This window comes from Pleurodeles waltl, chromosome 8 (genome assembly GCF_031143425.1).
Source record: "Pleurodeles waltl isolate 20211129_DDA chromosome 8, aPleWal1.hap1.20221129, whole genome shotgun sequence".
NCBI lineage: Eukaryota > Metazoa > Chordata > Amphibia > Caudata > Salamandridae > Pleurodeles > Pleurodeles waltl.
The window spans coordinates 1126146769-1126166391 of record NC_090447.1 but is presented as its reverse complement, the minus strand read 5'-3'; positions in this window follow the sequence as shown (position 1 = coordinate 1126166391).

The window sequence follows — 19623 nt, the reverse complement described above, 5'->3', positions numbered from 1 at the left end:
GATGCTATGGTGGCAGTAAGGTGGTGCTAGGGCTCTAAAATCTGCCCCCCAGTGTATAAAATCCTAGATCATACAAACTCTGAGCCCAATTCACAAACCATTCATGCTGTCCCTTGCCTCTTACAATGACCAGTAATCGTCTCTAATTTTTTAGCCCATCTTTATTTGTACAGCTCACAGGCCTGAATCACAAAACAGTTTTGACTGGCGCTATTCCATTTCACGCCTTTGGTGGTAAGTTGAAACAGTGCTTGGAGAAAACACCATTTACCACCGTAATACGAAAGGTGGTTTCTGGGAGTTGAAATGTGTCACACATCTATTTGCGCACACTTGTGTGTGAAATTTTGTTGTGGTGGTGATATGTTCTGTTGTTTTGGGGGCTTTACAACATTACAACTCAAGCATTTACCACGCAATTCCTTTACCAAGAAAATGCCTTTACCAAACATGCCTTTACAAAGAAATGGTAAGTATTTATAAGGTAAGTGTTACCCTCTACTTTTTATTAAAAATGTAATTATCTACATATATTACCCAGTGGGCCACTGGGTAGTTACAGTTAGGTCAGCATTTCCATAGTTTTGCTAATAACTTTGGCCTCATTTGAAGAATTTCCAGGAAACTTTCCCAAAAAAATGCTACTTATCTAGATATATTACCCAGTGGGCCACTGGGTAGTTACAGTTACGTCAGCATTTCCATAATTTTGCTAATAACTTTGGCCTTATTTGAAGAATTTCCACAAAACTTTTGAAAAAGGTTCTATTTTTTTACCAGTTTATGCTTGGAATGTTTCAGGGTGACCCAACAAGCAGGGGTTGTGAAAAATGGGTGCCCCAAAATGTAAAATCTCCATGCATTTCCCATAGACTTCTTTAGGTAGTACTACTGCAAAAAAACTGCTGAAAAGAATTCCACCAAATTTGTCAGGAAGGTAGTTTTTGGCTCAGAAACTGTGCTTTTGTGAATTGCATCTGTTCAGCAGTTTTTGAGAAACTGAGGTTTAAAAATATGTGTATATCGGGACGATTGGGTCAATCTTTATGAATGTGCAGTCCCCACACATAAAAGTGATAGGACTGTCCTGTACTTTTATGTGCAGAGACTCTGCAGTTGTAAAAATACTACTTGTAAAATACTTTTGTAATACCAAACAATTGTAAACTTACATAAAAATGTAACTTTACCCTTGTGAATCAGGCCCTATAAATTTAATTATACTGAAAAACCTATATCTACTACCAAAAAGGATACTTTGCACCCCATAATTTATATTTTTGACACATTTAATATAAATTTGTTTAGCCGTTTTCATGCTATGTCTGTTTAAACAATACTCTATGACACCCCATTCCACTGTACGAATGGCCACTCTACTCTATGAGACGTCGCGCCACTCTATGACACCCCACTCCATGACAGTCCACTCCACTGTATAACACTCCATGCCAGTCTGTTCTACAGCACGCCATCCCACTCTACGATATGCCACTGCAATCTACCACACACTACTCCACTCGATGACATGCCATTCCACTCTATGACACTCCATGACACACCAACAATCGACATGCCTCTTCACTCTATGACACTCTACTCCACTCTCCACGCCACTGTAGAACATGCCACTCCATTGTACACCACTCCACTCTATGGCATCCCAGTTCACTGTACACCAATCCACTCTACGCTCCTCCTCTCTAAGGGCCAGATGTAGCAAAGTTTTGCGAGTCGCAAATGGCCCGAATCGCTATTTGCGACTGTGCAAAATCGGAAATGGGATGCAAAAACCCAATTTCCGACTTGCAAAATGCGATGTGAGCCGTTTGCGACTTGCAAAATTTGCGACCCCATTTTGCGACCCGCAAATAGCAAGTCGCAATTTGCGAGTCGCAAACCGTATGCAATTGCAACTCGCAAATTGCGACTTCTCGCAAAAAGCTCAGTTTGCACTTGCAATTTACCACTAACTCAGAGCAGGTGGTAACCATAACCAAATTATAAAAGGAGACCCAGAAGGCATCTGGGTTACTCAAGATGGCGGAGATATACCTGATAGCAGTGAGGAGGAGAGTCCACGCCGCCCAGCAGAGGAGGAGGAGGGGCCACAGACAGGAGAAGATATATAGAACAAGGCAGACTCTTTTTCAGCAAACTGAGGAAGAGATCTATGACAAATATCACCTTAGCAGCGCAGCCATAGTAGAATTAATTGATTTACTTAAACCACAGCTAGAACACCAGACTCTGCGTGGCTGCGCCATCCCTACGCATGTGCAAGTGCTATGCTCACTTCACCTCTTGGCCTCAGGGAACTATCAGGGGGTCATTGCTGTGGCAGGTGGGGTATCTCAAAGTACAGTGTCAAGGTTCCTCAGGGCCTTCCTAGATGCCTTACTCACACACATGTCTCACTTCATATACCTACCAAGGAATGAGGCAGAAATAAACAGCACCAAGCTGGACTTTTACCGCATTGCAACGTTCCCCATGTGATAGGATGTGTAGATGGGACACATATTCAAATATGCCCCCCTGCAAACCTGGAACATCTTTTCCGCAACAGAAAGTGTACCCACTCACTGAATATTCAGGTTGTTTGTGATGCCCATTATATCATCACTGACGTTGTAGCTAAGTTTCCAGGCAGTACCCATGACTCCTACATTTTTAGGCACAGTGGGATACATCAACGCCTGGAGCGTGGGGAGTTTGGAGATGGATACCTCCTAGGTAGAGCTACATACACCTTGCAGACATACACACAGGTCACTGTGCACACCAACCAGGACTTTCTAACAGTGTAATGTTTGTGCCCAACAGGTGACAGTGCATATGCTCTAAGGCCATGGATTATGACTCCGTTCTTAACACCCAGCAATGAATGTGAGAGGCGATACAACAATGCACATAAGAGGACCAGGAACCTTATCGAACGCACCTTTGGACTCCTGAAAGCAAGATTCAGATGCCTCCACCGCAGTGGAGGTGCCCTCCAGTATACCCCCATTACAGCATTCAAAATTGTGGTTGCATGCGCCATCCTCCACAACATAGCCACCTGACGTGGACTACCTCTCACCCCTGCAGACCCAGATCCTGATGATGAAGAGCAAGAGCAACCACATCGCCATCATGGGGATCGGAGTATAGCTAATCAAGGCAGACTGAGACGGGAACACATTGCAACTCAATACTTTGGAAGGTACGTGTCAACTCCAACCATACTCACCTATTGACCAAAAACTCCATTTGTTAAGTGGAACAAAAAAAATATTTAATTTGTGCAGAAATAGAACTATATACAAATAATGACTGTTCATGGGCATGTTAATGCAAACCATGCATGGGGCACATTGATGTCATGTGCCACATCAACAGGGCCAGGGTAATGTCTATGTCCTTCTGCGGCTCCTGCCAGCCTGGCTGGTCCCTGGTGCTTCTGCTGTGCTCTGCCTGGTACTCCGGAGCACCCTAGTGTCAGTGGCAGAGACACTGCTCACTGTAGAGCCCTCCTCGCTGTCCTGGGGTGTCTCCCCTGTGCCCCTGGACAGATGCCGTGCCTCCATTAAGTCTATGACGAGTGTGATACGTCCCAGGCCCCTAGCCACATCTCCAGCAAAATGCCCCGTTTCGACCTGGAGGCCAAGTGTCCTCCTCGACAGGCCTGTGGTATTCATAGCCAGCCTGCCGATGGATGTGGCCATCCTATCAAGTCTTTGCAGGAGCTGACGGTCCCTGCGCCGCCCACCCTCGGCCTGGGCCAATAGTCCTGCCGCCAGATCCCTCATGGCCAGTGCAAGGTCCCCAGTGTTTGTGGCTATCATGTCGATTCTGGAGTTAAGTTGCTGCATGCTGGCCTCGTTATTGCGGACAAAGCGGTGCAGCACACCACTAATCCTCCCTAAAACGTTATTTGGTAGGCGCTGACCACGCAGCAGCTGTGCCTCACTGTTGCTGGGAGGATGATGGCTGGACGCAGCCTGCAGCCCTGATCTCCTGGACCTGCGTCACCTGCGCAGCGGTGGCTGCCCTGTGTGTTCACCTGTCTCACTCCTGCCTGTTGCTGGCGCAGCCTCCTGGGACACAGTTGCAGCAGGTGTGGATATTTCAGGGATGATGTTGGCCGTGCAGGTGGGAGTGTTGGCGGCTCCTGAGCTGTCCTCATGGGGCTGGCTGCTGTGGGTTGTGGTGGTGTCTTGTGGGAGACCTGTGGGACATGGGGAACAGACTGTCAGTGTCTACTATCTGTTGCACACTTCCTAATAAACATTTGCCTATGAACTGCCTACTTGACTACATTTCCCATAATGCATCATTCTGGTGTTTGCTACTCTGAAATGGAGCTATTTTGGTTGAGCATGCCCCTGTGTACATGGTGGGTGGGGGTATGGCATTGATAGGCGTACAGGCATGTCACATGGTACTCACCGGTTGATGTGGTGGGCTCTGAGGTGTCCAGGTCCCCAAATCCTGATACTGCCTCCTGCTCCAGGGTTTCCTCCACCCTTTCTTCCAGGGGTGTGGGTGGTGGTACTGACGATGGTCCCCCTCCTGTGCCTCTCATCTCCCGGAGCCTTTCAGCCACCCTCTCCTTGGTCCGGGAGCGGAGGTCATACCACCTTTTTTTTATTTCATCAACACTCCTGTGGCTCACCCGCAGGGAGTTGATTTTTTCCTGGATGTCCTGCCACAGCTGTCTTTTGGTGGCTTCTGGCACATTGAGGGCTGCCATCCCAAATAATTCGTCATAGTGCTGACAGCATTCATCTGTCAGCACCTCCAGCTCTTTCTCTGAGAACTTCAGTTTTCTCTTCCTAGGAGTTCCTTCCCTTGCAGCTGCTTTTTCTCCTGTGTGCAGTTCAGCAGTTAAAAAGGGTGTGGTCCTCCCTCCTCCCAGGTGTATTTCTAAACTTCCTGGCTGTGATGTCATCATCATGTGCCAGGAAGTGTTTCCAGAGTGTTCTGGAGTGGTTTCTGGAGTGTTCTGCAGCACCTGCAAGCAATTTAAATGCAACTCGCAATTTGCGACACCCACTCGCAAATTGTGAGTTCGTTTTTTGCACGGTTGCAAAAAGTGACCTCGCAATCGGCGCATTCGCTCACTGCGTTGCGACTCCGGGTGCGAGTCGCTATTTCAGCACTGACATTGTACCTGCATTTCGATTTGCGACTCGCATTTTGCGACTCGCACCAACTCGCAAATTGCGAGTCGCAGATTTTTTGTTTCCTACATCTGGCCCTAAGACTCTATGGCCCTCATTACGACTCTGGCGGTTGGTGTTAAAGCGGCAGTAATAACGCCAACAGGCCGGTGGTAACTACCACCAAATCATGAGCATGGCAGAAAGATCTCTGAAAGACAGCCAATGTACCACACCAACCATCAGGGCGGAAACAACAGCCACCATGGCGGTAGCCGCCTACAGCCAGGAGGAAGTCGATGTTCCGCCCACCATATTATGACCCAGGAAACCGCTACTTCTTCTGGAGCGGTCCCAACGACATCAAAAGCCTGGCGGAAACTGAGCTCAGAAGGGAAAGGACTCACCATTGGAGACATAGGGAACAGCCACGCCACCATGGAGCCTGAACTGCATGTCTTCCCAATGATCTTCTACGTTCTGCACCACCACAAACACCAACGCCGGCGAAGACTACGACAGTGAGTACAGCCGCCTAGCACATAAGGGAGGGGGGAGGAAAACGACAGTGACACACACACATATACACCCAACACCATACACACAATCAGCTGCATTACAAAAACAATTTTACCCCGTAACTCGGATGAATAATGCAAGGACAAAACGATTTTGCAACAGTGAATGTAATGAGATCAACACAGCATGAAAAATAAGTTAGGCAAGAGAATAGACATATAAATATGTTCAGAAAAAGGGACACAGCCCAGTCCACTGTTTGAGTAGTCCACATAGCCAATGGCCAAAGTACAAGGCCACACATATTACCTGCTTCAACGCAGAGAGAACACTGCAGGGGCATCTGGTAAATAGGCAGGCACCTCAGGGGGACGGAGGCACCTCAGCAGGGAGATGTTACAAGACCACTGGTTCTGGAGGGGGCAACATGCCCTGTGTTTGGTCCTTGGGAGTGCAAGGAAACGGTCTCTCATGTGGGTGTCTCACCCACTGGTTCTGGAGGGGGCAACATGCTCTGTGCTCTTGGTCTTGGGGAGTGATGGGCCACAGTCTCTCAAGTGGGTGTCTTGCCTACTGGTTCTGAAGGGGGCATTGTGCCCTGTTCTTGATCCTGGGAAGTGTTGGGCATGTGGGTGTCTTGCCCACTGGTTCTGGAGGGGGCACTGTGCCCTGTTCTTGATCCTGGGGAGTGATGGGCCACAATCTCTGGAGTGGGTGTCTTTCCCACTGGTTCTGGAGGGGGCATTGTGCCCTGTGCTCTTGATCCTGGGGAGTGTTGGGCATGTGGGTGTCTTGCCCACTGGTTCTGGAGGGGGCATTGTGCCCTGTGCTCTTGATCCTGGGGAGTCTCTCGAGTGGGTGTCTTGCCTACTGGTTCTGAAGGGGGCATTGTGCCCTGTTCTTGATCCTGGGAAGTGTTGGGCATGTGGGTGTCTTGCCCACTGGTTCTGGAGGGGGCACTGTGCCCTGTTCTTGATCCTGGGGAGTGATGGGCCACAATCTCTGGAGTGGGTGTCTTTCCCACTGGTTCTGGAGGGGGCATTGTGCCCTGTGCTCTTGATCCTGGGGAGTGTTGGGCATGTGGGCGTCTCACCTACTGCTTCTGGAGGGGGCAACATGCCCTGTGCTCTTGGTCCTGGGGAGTGCAAGGTCACAGTCTCTCAGGTGGTTGTCATGTTGTCATACCCACTGGCTTTGCAGGGGGCAGGCTGCACAGCAGCCCATGGAGGCAGGATTACATACCGTCCGCCGGCGGTGATGGCTGCTCAGTGGTGGTGCTGCTGCTGGTGGGGGGAGGCTCCTGCCCATCCCCTGCAACTGTGGTACTACTGGTGGGGGGTGGCTCCTACTCATCCCCTGCAAACGGACGGCTGCCCAGTGGTGGTGGTGCTGCTGCTGGGGGGAGGCTCCTGCCCATCTCCTGCAACCTCGGATGGCTGCCCAGTGGTGGTGCTGCCTCTGGTGGGGGGAGGCTCCTGCCCATCCCCTGCAATCTCGGACAGGTGCTCAGTGGTGGTGCTGCTGCTGGTGGGGAGGCTCCTGCCCATACCCTGGAACTTTGGATGGCTGCACAACCAGGGTTGGTGGTGGGGGCTCCGTCACAGTTCCTGCCCCAGGCCCCTTAGTCTTCCTGCCTGCTAGTGCAGGCTCCTTGTTCTTCCTGGCAAATAGGACAGGCTCCTTCCCCTTCTTGCCTGCTAGTGCAGGGTCCTTTGCCTTCCTGTCGCCTGGGGCAGGCTCCTTTCCTTTCTTGCCTGCTGGTGCAGGCTCCTTTGACTTCCTGGCAGGTGGGGAGGACTCCTTTCCCTTCTTGCCTGCTAGTGCAGGATCCTTGGTCTTCCTGGCAGCTAGGGCAGGCTCCTTTCCCTTGGGGCTGCCTGTTGCAGGCTCCTTCACCTTCAGGACATGTGGCCTGGATCCTTTTTCACCACAAGTGGGTGTGGTGACGACTGGGCCCATGGACTGTGTGGCTGAGGTGCTTGGCTGGGTTCTTCCTACCCTTCCCATACGTGCAGGATGGAGGCAGGGGTAGGGAAGAGGTCAATGGTGGATAGGAACAGTTTTTTAGGGACATTGGGGCGGGAAGGAGGAGAAGGAATGGGAGTGGAGGAAGAGGGAGTGGTTGTTGGAGGTGTCTGTCTGCTGCTTTTGGGTGCAGGTGCATGGCCTGTATGCTGTTGTGAGGTGGATGGCTGTTGGGTGTCTGAGTGCTTGCGTTTGTGTACCTTAGGAGGGGGGACAGACACAGTGGGAGAGGACACAGGGGATGTGTGCATGGCTGTTGTGGAGGTATCTGACAGTGAGGTTTGTGTTCTGCTTGGTGTCGTGATGCAGGTAATGGATGATGATGTATAGCATGCAGGTGTGAGTGTGGACAGAACTGGGTGGGAGGTGGTGGAGGAGGAAAAGGGGGTAATAGTGTAAATAGTGGATGTTGGTGTGTCTGCATCTGGATGTGAGTGCCTGTGGGATGAAGTGGTGCCTGGACCACTCTTGTGTGTTGTCTTGTGTGCATGCTGGTCTGCTTGTGTGCTTGGGATGGGTTGGAGTAGAGGAGAATGGGACTGGGTGGTGGAAGTTGGAGGGGGGAGGGTAGAAACAGAGACAATGGCTACCATCAGAGAAGAGGCCAGAGCCTAGTTCAATCTCTGTTGGGCTGCCAATCCAGTGTGAATGTCCTCCAGGAATGCATTAGTTTGTTGCATTTGGGCTGCCAGCCCCTGGATAGCATTCACAATGGTTGACTTCCCTACAGAGATGGATCTTAGGAGGTCAAGAGCCTCCTCACTCAGGGCAGCAGGGCTAACTGGGGCAGTGTCTGAGGTGCCTGGGGCGAAAGAGATGCCCACCCTCCCTGGTTAGCGGGCATGGGCAACTCGATGAGGGGTTGCTGGGAGGACGGTGCTGGCACGGGGGGAGGCAGCTGTACCTGTAGCTGGGGTGGTCAACTGTCTGCCACCACCCGGGAGCTTCCATCGGAGGAGGTATCTGTGTCAGAACTGTCCCCTCCAGTCTCCGTCGTGGTGCTCCCCTCGCCCTCTGTCCCACTGGTGCCCTCAGCGTCTGTGGACTCTGCCTCCTGGGTCCTGTGGGATGCAGCTCCCTCTGTTGCCGGTGCCTCTGCTCCTCTGCCAGATGATGCCAATGCACATAAGGACAGGATGACAAAACAAAAAGGGGGGAAGAGACAAAGGATACACTTGGTCAACGGCTGAACCACCATTGGCGTACGCAGCACCCTCATACAGAGGGAACAGGCCTGTGCAATATGCCATAGCACTAGCAGAAGAAATAGTTAGCAGCCAAAGCATGGGGAGGGGTACATACCGCCAAATGCAGCACACCTGGGACCCATGCAGCCCTGACCAGATTTTCCCTTCTGAACCCTAGCCACCAGGGGACCTACGCTGCAATGTCAGGCCTGGCCTAGGGGCACCCACTGGCACACATCCCCCACCCGGATACCACCCTACCATGCGTACTTTGTAATGATGGGCACTGTACTCACCCCCTTGTGGCTGCTGTGATGCCCTCAAGTGCCCATCCAGTTCAGGATAGGGCACCGCCAGTATGCGGGCCATCAGGGGGGTCAGGGTTCGACGGGCACCCCTTCCTCGTTGGGAGGTCATCCCCAGCTGGGCCTCTGCCATCTTCCATGCCCAGCGTCTCAGGTCCTCCCACCGTTTGCCACAGTGGGTGCTCCGCCTTCCATAAATCCCCAGGGTCCGCACCTCCTTGGCGATGGCATGCCATATACCCTTCTTTTGATGGGCGCTTACCTGCAGAGGCAATACACACAGGAAATTAGATTTAGACAGTCCTGCCTGTTACACATATGGCCCACCATACCTGTTTCCATCACCATTGGCACACACATGACCCAGTACCCAATCTATATGCCGTCCAGAGGACATCCACCCATCCCCCTTACACGAGGCCTTCACACACACCACTCCATGCATTCATGTCACATGCATCGTGCCCACAGTGTACTCACCTGTTGGTCTGGAGGCCCATACAGCAGTCCGTACTGGGGTAGGACCCCATCCACCAGTCTCTCCAACTCCTCCCAAGTGAAGGCTGGGACCCTTTCTCCGGTCACATCGGCCATGGTAGGTTCCAGACACAGGTCACAGAAGTACATGCAATGCCGGTCCTCTCCTGTGGAAGATCAGGTAGCAAGTGAGGGATCAGATAAAAATGGCAGTCACGTCCGCAGCGGTGCATGCCGTCAACACCGGCGTAGATCACCATTGGCCATTGTAACCCATAGGGCCCAATGTTAACCAATGAGGAGTTGCACAATGGTTCCCTACCGCCTCCCGCAAGGGCACCCAACGTCAGCGGAATTACCTCACTTTCACCTATCACTCCACACTGGACAGGCAGATGCCGTTTCGGGGGGCAGGCCCTGGAAAACAGCTGTGTCACTGGTGAAATTAGGACATACTGGACAAATCACACTGACCCATTACAAGTTAACAGCATGCAAAGTTCAGTTGCAGCTCCATTGTTCAGTTTGTGACCGGCTTGTCACTCTTATGCCCCATAGATTCCTACCACTGTGGATGAATAGGAGATGCAGACATACCCCCGTGTACAGACCCCTGGTGGACTTGGCAACACTGGAGGACTGGCACATAACACTCACCTATAGACTTGGCAGGGCCACAATCACTGAGCTGTGTGCCCAATTGGACCCTGACCTGATATCTGCTATCTGTCACCTCACTGGGATCCCCCCTCTTGTGTAAGTTCTATCATTACTGCATTTCCTGGCAACTGGATCTTTCCAAGTGACAATGGGCTTGGCAGCAGGAATGTCACAGCCAATGTTCTCAGTAGTGCTGACAAGAGTGTTGTCTGCCCAGATTAAACACATATGCAGCTACATTATTTTCCCCTAGGTTGAAGATTTGGCCACAGTGAAGGCTGAGTTCTATGCAATGGGGCATATCCCCAACATAACTGGGGTGATGGAACACAAATTGCATTTGTCCCCTCCACAGCCAGAATGAACAGGTGTTCAGGAATCTTAAGAGTTTCCACTCTATGAATGAGCAGATCGTGTGCTTGGAGGACCAGTACTACTCCCACATCAATGCTAAGTATCCTGGGTCAGTGTATGATGCCTTTTTCCTGAGGAATAGCAGCATCTCAAATGTGATGGGCCAACTACAGAGGCACAGGGTGTGGCTAATAGGTGAGCCCTGGTTCCCACCCAGTAGATGTTGGTGTATGGGTATGGTGTGGGCCATATGGGATAGTGTGTAGCTAAATGTTGTCCCTCAATATTTCAGGTGACTCTGGTTACCCCAATCTATCATGTCTGCTAACCCCTGTGAGGAATGCCAGGGCAAGGGAAGAAGAACGTTATAATGAGGCCCATGGGCGAACCAGAAGGATAATTGAAAGGACCTTTGGCCTCCTGAAGGCCAGGTTCCGGTGCCTCCATCTGACATGTTGATCCCTGTGCTACTCACCCAAGAAGGTCTACCAGATAGTGGTGGCATGCTGCATGATGCATAACCTGGCCCTCAGACGCCATGTCCCATTCCTGCAGGAGGAGGAGGCAGGAGATGCCCATGTGCAAGCAGTGGACCCTGTGGACAGTAAGAATGAGGAGGCAGAGGATGAGGATGAAGACAACAGAACATCAGTAATCAGACAATTTCTTCCAATGACACACAGGTAGGTCAGTGTTAATTCACATTTCAATGACATTTGTTTGAATTTCTGTGGCTCTGGCATGCTATATTTTCCACCTCTATGCCCACTTACTGTTCCCTCTGGCAATTCATTTTGCAGATGTTGGTGACCTCACATATACTCCTGGTGTGGTCACTGCAGCCAGCTACAGGTCATTAATCTATGCTCATTTTCTGTAAAGTTGAATTGCAATGTTTGAACCTGTTTCAATGATTACATAATACTTGATATACATGGCATTCTCCAAACTTATTTTTTTTCCAAGGGTGTTTATTGAAGTGTTAAAATATAGAGGGGAAAGTGAAATGGGATGGGATGATGATGGAGGAAAGTCCGGGCTATTGTTCCAGTCTGTTTGTAGCACAGGTACATTCTCCAAGGGGACATAGGAAGGAGAGCAATGGCAGTTCAAGGCAAACAGGGTGACTGAGTGGGACACAGGGGTGACAATCAGGAGAGACTCATTTCCTGGCAGGGGTCTTGGCAAGTGTCTCTGGCTTCTGTCTGAATCCCAGAGAACGTTTGTGTGGAGGTTCTCCTTCTGCAAGGGGAGGGGTGCTGGTGGCCTGTGAGTCCTGTGGCAGGGCCTCCTGTACACTAGCGGTGGCCGAGGTGGAAGACTGGTCAGATGTCTGGCTAGTGGCAAGAACCCGCTGTTGTGTGACTGCCTCCCTCATAAATTTGGCCAAGTCTGCCAGCACCCCTGCTATGGAGATCAGGGTATTGTTGATGGCCTGCAAGTCCTCCCTGATCCCTTGGTACTGTCCCTCTGGCAGCCACCTTCTGTCATGCACATGGTCCAGGATCTGGCCCATCATGTCCTGGGAATGTTGATAAGCTCCCAGGATCTCTGAAAGTGCCTCCTGGAGAGTCGGTTCCCTGGGCCTGTCCTCCCCCTGGCACACAGCAGTCCCCCCAGTTTCCCTGTTGGCCTGTGCCTCTGTCCCCTGAAACGCGTGCCCACCGTCACGGACTCCAGGTCTCTGATTGTCTTGGGTATGAGGTGTGGCCTGGGGTCCCGGTAGAGGTGGACACACTGCTGATTGACGTGTCTTGGGGACAGAGGTGTGGGTACGCTGAATGAGTGCTATGGTGGAGTTTCGTGATGGGGGAGGCTTTGTGGTGGGGTGTGACTGGGCCTGGGTAACTGGCTGCCCAGAGGCCCCTGATGGGCAATGTATGTCATCCTGATCCTGAAGACCAGAGTTGCTGTCATCACTGTGGGCCTCTTCTGTTGGGGGACTGGATATTGCTTGCACCTCCTCTCCGCTGACATTGGCTGGGGTTCCTTAGGGATGTAAATTATGTGTTATGGTTTCTGTGTCTGACATATTGTGCATCCGTGGCTTGCCCTCTTTGGTTGTATTTGCTCTGGCAGCTTTCACTTGTGTACGTTGGTGTATGGTGGTATGATTAGTTCTCTATAGTGTGCATGCTTTAGTGATGAGTGTCCATGCAGGGCTGTGAGGGTTGTCCATGCATTAGTAGTGCATGCAGGGCTTGGCATTGGGATGCGTGAGATGTGATGGTGGGGTGTGTGGGAAGTGGTGGAGTGATGGGAGTGAAGGTGATGGTGGGGGTATGTGATGGCATGCCGGTAGGGGTTGATAGAAGTAGAGAGTTGACTTACCAGAGTCTAGTCCTCCTCCTACTTCGGCCAGACCCTTAGGATGCAGGATTGCCAAGACTTGATCATCCCATGCTGTTAGTTGTGGTGGAGGAGTTGGGGGTCCACCACCAGTCCTCTGTACAGCGAGCTGGTGTCTTACTGCAATGGAATATACCTTTCCCCCGTAGGTCGTTCCACCTCTTCCTGATGTCATCCCTAGTTCTTGGGTGCTGTCCCATGGTGTTGACCTTGTCCACGATTCTCCGCCATAGCTTCATCTTCCTAGCTATCGATATCTGCTGCACCTGTGCTCCAAATAGCTGTGGCTCTACCCTGACAATTTCCTCCACCATGACCCTTAGCTCCTCCTCTGTGAAACGGGGGTGTCTTTGTGGTGCCATGGGTGTATTGTGATGTGTGTAGGTGAGGGTATGTTGGGTAATGTGTTGCAGTGTGTGATGTGGGTACGTGAGTGGTGTTTAGGTGTGTATGGTGTGTGGCTCTGGTTTTGTCTGTGGTCTTGATGTCTCTCTGCTGGCAATAGTTTGGAATGGTAAAGGGTGTGGGTAATATGGGTGTGTATTTTATAGTGGTGCAAGAGTTTGGTGTGTGTATGGGTGTCAGGTGTGTGTTTTTTTAATTTTCCAATGTGGTGTTGTTTTGTCTGTGGGTGTCCATTGTGAGCGCCGCAGTATGTACCGCCAATGGTTTACTGCCTTTGAATGTCCGCCATGGTGATTCGTGGGACATAATGTGATGGGCATAGTTCTGTTGGCGTAACGGTGTAGGTTTTGATACCGCCAGTTTATCACTGAACTTTTGTGTGGCGGATTTGTGTCTGTGGCTGAATACTGACGGATTGGTGTGTGTGTGTCATAATATGGTGAACGGATATCCACCCAGCGGAGGTAAGTTGGTGGCAGTCACCGTGGCAGTAAGTGGGATTTACTGACAATGTCACAATGAGGGCCTATATCACATGCCACTTTATGACATGCCACTCCACTCAAATGTACATCATGCCACTCAACTCTATGCCACTCCACTGTATAACATGCCACCCCACACTATGACAGTCCACTCCTACTGTATGACACCTCACACCACTCCATTCCACTATATGGTGCGCCACTCCACTCTAAAACACACCACTCCTGTCTACCATATGACACTCCAGTGCACAACATGCCAATCCACTGTGCGCCACTCCAGTCTATGACATACCACTTCAGTCTATGTCACTTCAATATGCAAGCCTCCACTCTAAGACACTTTACAACATGACACTGTATCACATGCCACTCCACTCTACAACACTCCACAACAGTCTTCACTATGACACACCACTCCACTCTATGACATGCCACTCCACTCTATTACATGCCAATCCACTATGCTACATGCCACTCCACTCTATGCCACTCCACTCTGTGCCACTGTACGACACTCTACCCCAATCTATGATGCTCTATGCTCCCCCACTCTACAACACTGTACTCCATTCTATGCTGCTCTGCAACACTCTGCTCCACATTGTGCTGCTCGATGACACTCTACTCTATTGTACAACACTCCATGTGACTTTCCTCCACTCTACTCTATGACACAGTACTGCACTATATTCTATTGTACCATACTACTCCACTGTACGCCATAGTCCTCTATACCACTCCACTGTACTACACTCTATGCCACTCCACTCTAACACACTGTACAAAATGCTAGTCCTAACTACACCACACTATTCTACAACACTCTACTCCACTCTATGCCCCTCCACTGTAGGCTATTGTACTCTAAACTATAACACTCTATGACGTGCCAATCCATTGTATGACTGGCCAATTCAATGTACAACATGTGACCCCACTCTACAACACTCATGTCACTTCACTCTACGACATGGCACTCAACTGTACAACACTCCAGTTTACACCACTACACTCTATGCTATTCCATGTGACATCACTCTGTTGTGCAGCCATTTTAGTTATAGTTTTACAAACGTTATTTTAGCAAACTATGCCTGCCACACTGTAACCTAGACATATTTTATTCAGCTTCGTTTTTATTATTTTAACAATACCCACATTTGTGGTCTTGTTTTATTTTGTCTATCTAGCTGTTCTTTGCCTAGGCCAGCACTGTTCGCAAAACATACACACTCTTACGTGGGGATCCTTTCTTGGAACATCAACTGTTTTATTATAAAAACACTACCTTTACCCATGTACATTAGAGGGAGATTTCAGCCCGATCCAGATGACCACGACTGTATGCTATGATTGCTGAGTGCTTCGTTGCAGCTGCTTATGTAGACGACAGGCATCTTGCTCAGGTATGAGGGATGATGTCTTCCCAGGGGGAACCTGAAGGGCAGAATTAGAGCTTAACATGCTGTGCTCTAACATAGCCTAGGTGGGAGCTATTCTTAATGATCTTAGTGACAATATGGTAGCGTTATTTTTATGTTCCACTCTCCTTGTCACAATTTTAATACTGTCCTGCTTCATCATCCTAGTTATTGCAATGCATTCTTTATTATCTAAGATGCAGTAACTTCAATAAAACCTTATTGAACTATACTCTGCCTCTGATTGTACTTGCATATGTGAGCCTAAAGTAACTGGGAGGAACAGATGAGATCTTAGTGACCACGATTTCCCTAAGGAGTCAATTGTGTCATGCGCTCGGTTGCCCAATCATCCCTGCTCTTGGATGGAGATGAGGCACTGCTAGTTAGCTGGAACAAAACCTGGATTAGGCCGACAGGTGTCCCCTGTACTGGGTTCAGACTCAGTCCCCCACAGCGCAAGTAATTCTGACACCTGAATCCAGTAGTCTCATTAGAACCATGAGAACCTATGCGACAACTCCACTCTACATCACCCTAGGCCACTGCACTCTATGCCACTCTACTCTATGCCACTCCAGTATATGCTGTTCCACTGTATGCCACCCCACTGTATGCCATTCCACTCCGTGCCACTCCACTCTACGCTACTCTTTTGTACACTATTTGACTCTATGCCACTTGACTATACACCACTCTGCCTTACGCCACTCCTCTCTATGCCACTCCACTTTATGCTATTTTGCTCTACACCACTCTACTCTACACCATACCACTCTATGCTATAACACTCATGCCGTTCCATTCTATGCTACTCCACTGTACGCCACTCCACTCTACGCTATTCCACTCTATGTCACTTCACTTAACGCCACTCCAATCTACCCCACTCCACTCTATGCCACTCCATGACATTCCACTCTACGCTACTCCACTGTACCTATGCTATTCCATACTATGTCACTTCATTGTGTACCACTCCACTCTACTCCTTCCACTATACGCCACTCCACTGTATGCTGCCCCAATCTATGCTATTCCACTCCATGCCACTCCACTCTACTTGACTCTGCTGTATGTTGCTCCACTCTATGTCGCTCCACTCTACACTATACTACTCTACACCTCTCCACTCTACATCACTCTACTTTATGCCACTTCACTGCATGCCACACCACTCTACCCTATTACACTCTATGCTACTGCACTCTATTCCACTTTACTGTCTGCCACTCAATTCTTCACCACTCCTAGTCTAGTCTATTCCAGTGTTTGCCACTCCACTCTATGCCACTCTACATAACTCCACTCTATGTTGTTACACTCTATGCTACTCCACTCTACGCTACTCCACTTTAGGCTATTCGACACTACACGACCCAACGCTACACTACTGTATGTCACTCCAGTCTATGCCACTTCAGTCTGTGCTTTTCCACTCTATGGCACTCACCTCTACGCCACTCTGCACCGCTCCATTTCACTATGCGCCACTCCACTGTACGCTGCCCTGCTCTATGCTATTCCACTCCACGCCACTCCACTCTACTTCACTCTGCTATATGCCGCTCCACTCTATGACACTCCACTCTATGCTATTCCACTCCATACCTCTCCACTTTACATCACTCTAATGTATGCCACTCCACTCTATGCCACTCTACACAACTCCACTCTGTGTTGTTACACTCTATGCTACTCCACTCTATGCCACTCCACTTTAGGCTATTCGACACTACACGACCCAATACTACACTGCTGTATGTCACTCCACTCTATGCCACTTCATTCTGTGCTTTTCCACTCTATGGCACTCACCTCTACGCCACTCTGTGCCACTCCATTTCACTATGCGCCACTCCACTGTACGCTGCCCTGCTCTATCCAAGCCACTCCACTCTACTTCACTCTGCTATATGCCGCTCCACTCTATGACACTCCACTCTATGCTATTCCACTCCACACCTCTCCATTCTACATCACACTAATGTATGACACTTCACTCTATGCCACTCCACTCTACGCTGTCACACTCTATGCCACTGCCTTCCACTGTACGCCACTCAAGTCTATGCTTCTCTACACAACTCCACTCTATGCTATTCCACTCTACTACATCCCACTTTAGACTATTCAACTCTACGCCACTCTACGCTACACCACTATACTGTATGCCACTCGACTCTATGCCACTCCACTCAGTGCTGTTCTACTCTATGCCACTCAACTCTACACAACTCTTCACCACTCCACCATTCATCAGTCCACTCTATGGTATTCCACTCTATGTCACTCCATTCTGTGCCACTCCTGCTCATGCAGTTGCAGTATATGCCACTCTACTATATGCCACTGCACTCTATGCTATTCCACTCTTTGCTATTCTGCTCTACACTGTTCAAATATATGTTACTCCTCTGTGTGCTACTCCATTCTATGCCACTCCACTCTACACTACGCCACTCACATTTGCGCCACTCTTGGACACTTCACTTTATGCCATTCCTCTCTATGCCCACCCACTCCACGTCAATCCACACTCCTACACTCCACGATATGCTATTTCTCATTACAGCATTCTACTCTGCTCCATTCTACAACACTCCACTGTACAACGCTACATTCTATGACACTTTGCTCCACAATACTCTATGACAGTCCACTTCACTCCACAACACTCTACTCTCCAATTTGAAACACTTTTTTATTAAAAAATAAAAACCATTGACATTGTATGAAAAAAAAACAAAGGTTAAAGATTAATTATAGTTAGAGAGACTTTATTTAGTCTTTCTATAAAAGAAAAACTACACAAACATTAGAAATTCTAAAGATAAAGTTGCATCACCATTGCACACCCGTGCATGGTGCAAGAACAATGCAAATTGTTGATAAATAATCCCCCTTGTGTTATGAATACTGTGGTAACAGTGATGTGCACAACATTAACTACTGGGAAAATGTATAAACTAGTTCTGTGAGGGTAAGAAAAAGTTTTGTGCTTCACTATATTTTTGGCAAGGAAATTGTGGGCTCATTTCATACTTCCATTGTAATCACTGTAGTTTATGTAAAATATGCAGATTGTGGTATGTCCAGCATTGTTTCTACAGGAGTGTAGGGGAATACTTGGTGAAGAGTGTCCCTGTGTTTGCACTGGGCTGTTGAACACTTGAAGGTTAAAGAGGAAATGCCAAATTTATTATTGATACGTTACTTAAAATTTGTTTTGCAAAGTGTTTACATCAGAGGAGGGGGCGATTTTGATGAATTTCAAATAATGTACATGCCACTGGAAACTCTCTTGAAGGGCACAAATAGAAGCATAAGGACACAGCATTTGTACCAAAGTACAGGAACATGAATAGGGGACTCATATACAAAGGGTTTTAACTTTTGCAATCATCCTATTCTATTTGGGAGCATTTGTAAATGTTAAAATCCTTTTTAAATGTACTAAACTCATTTAATAGTTCAGAAAGGGTTTCTTAATCATTAAATGGGCTTAGGGAACCACAGGAATCACTTTTTGGAAGGGATGTGTTAAGGGCATTCCTTCAAAATACCAATTTATTATGGCATGTATTAATTTTTTGCGACTGAAATCTGGTCACAAGACATTAATATTTTGCCATCAACTCAATGTAGGGGGTAAGCCATTCGCAAATGGGAAGGGTTCTTCAAGGTACCCCTCTCCTTTTGGGAATGTTGCCCGAACCTTTTTCAGGAGCAGGGGGTCCACTGTCTACTCATAAAAAAGGTTTGTGTTTTTTTTTCCATAATTTGTAGATGCATCCAGAAGGTTTGATTGGGGTAGTTGTACAGTTCAAGTGGACCACCAGTCACGTGGTGTTAAATTAAGCTCCATATTTCTGAATGCCTTCATTCCACCTGATGGTACATATCAATTCTGCTGAACCATGTTTGAGCTCATTTTTGGGACATTCATCTTCCAACACATCATGACGGCTTTGTTTAGAAGCATGAAAAATAATTTTGCGTTCCAAGATCATATCCTGGTATGGGGTAGCACAAAAGAGGAACATGTTGTGGCATTTAATAGTGTGTTGTGGATATTTTTGCATGCAGGCATGACATTGAGTAAAGGCAAGGAGGTTGTTACCCAGATGTTGGGGAGTCAGGTGGAGGAATGAGACCACCAACCAACAGCAGAAATAGAGGAAGTATCCACACCCCAGAATGGAGCACAGATTTTCCTTCCTAGGAATGTGTCAATAGTAATTCAAGGTGATAACGTAACAAATAGAGACAGCTCCCATTGTAAA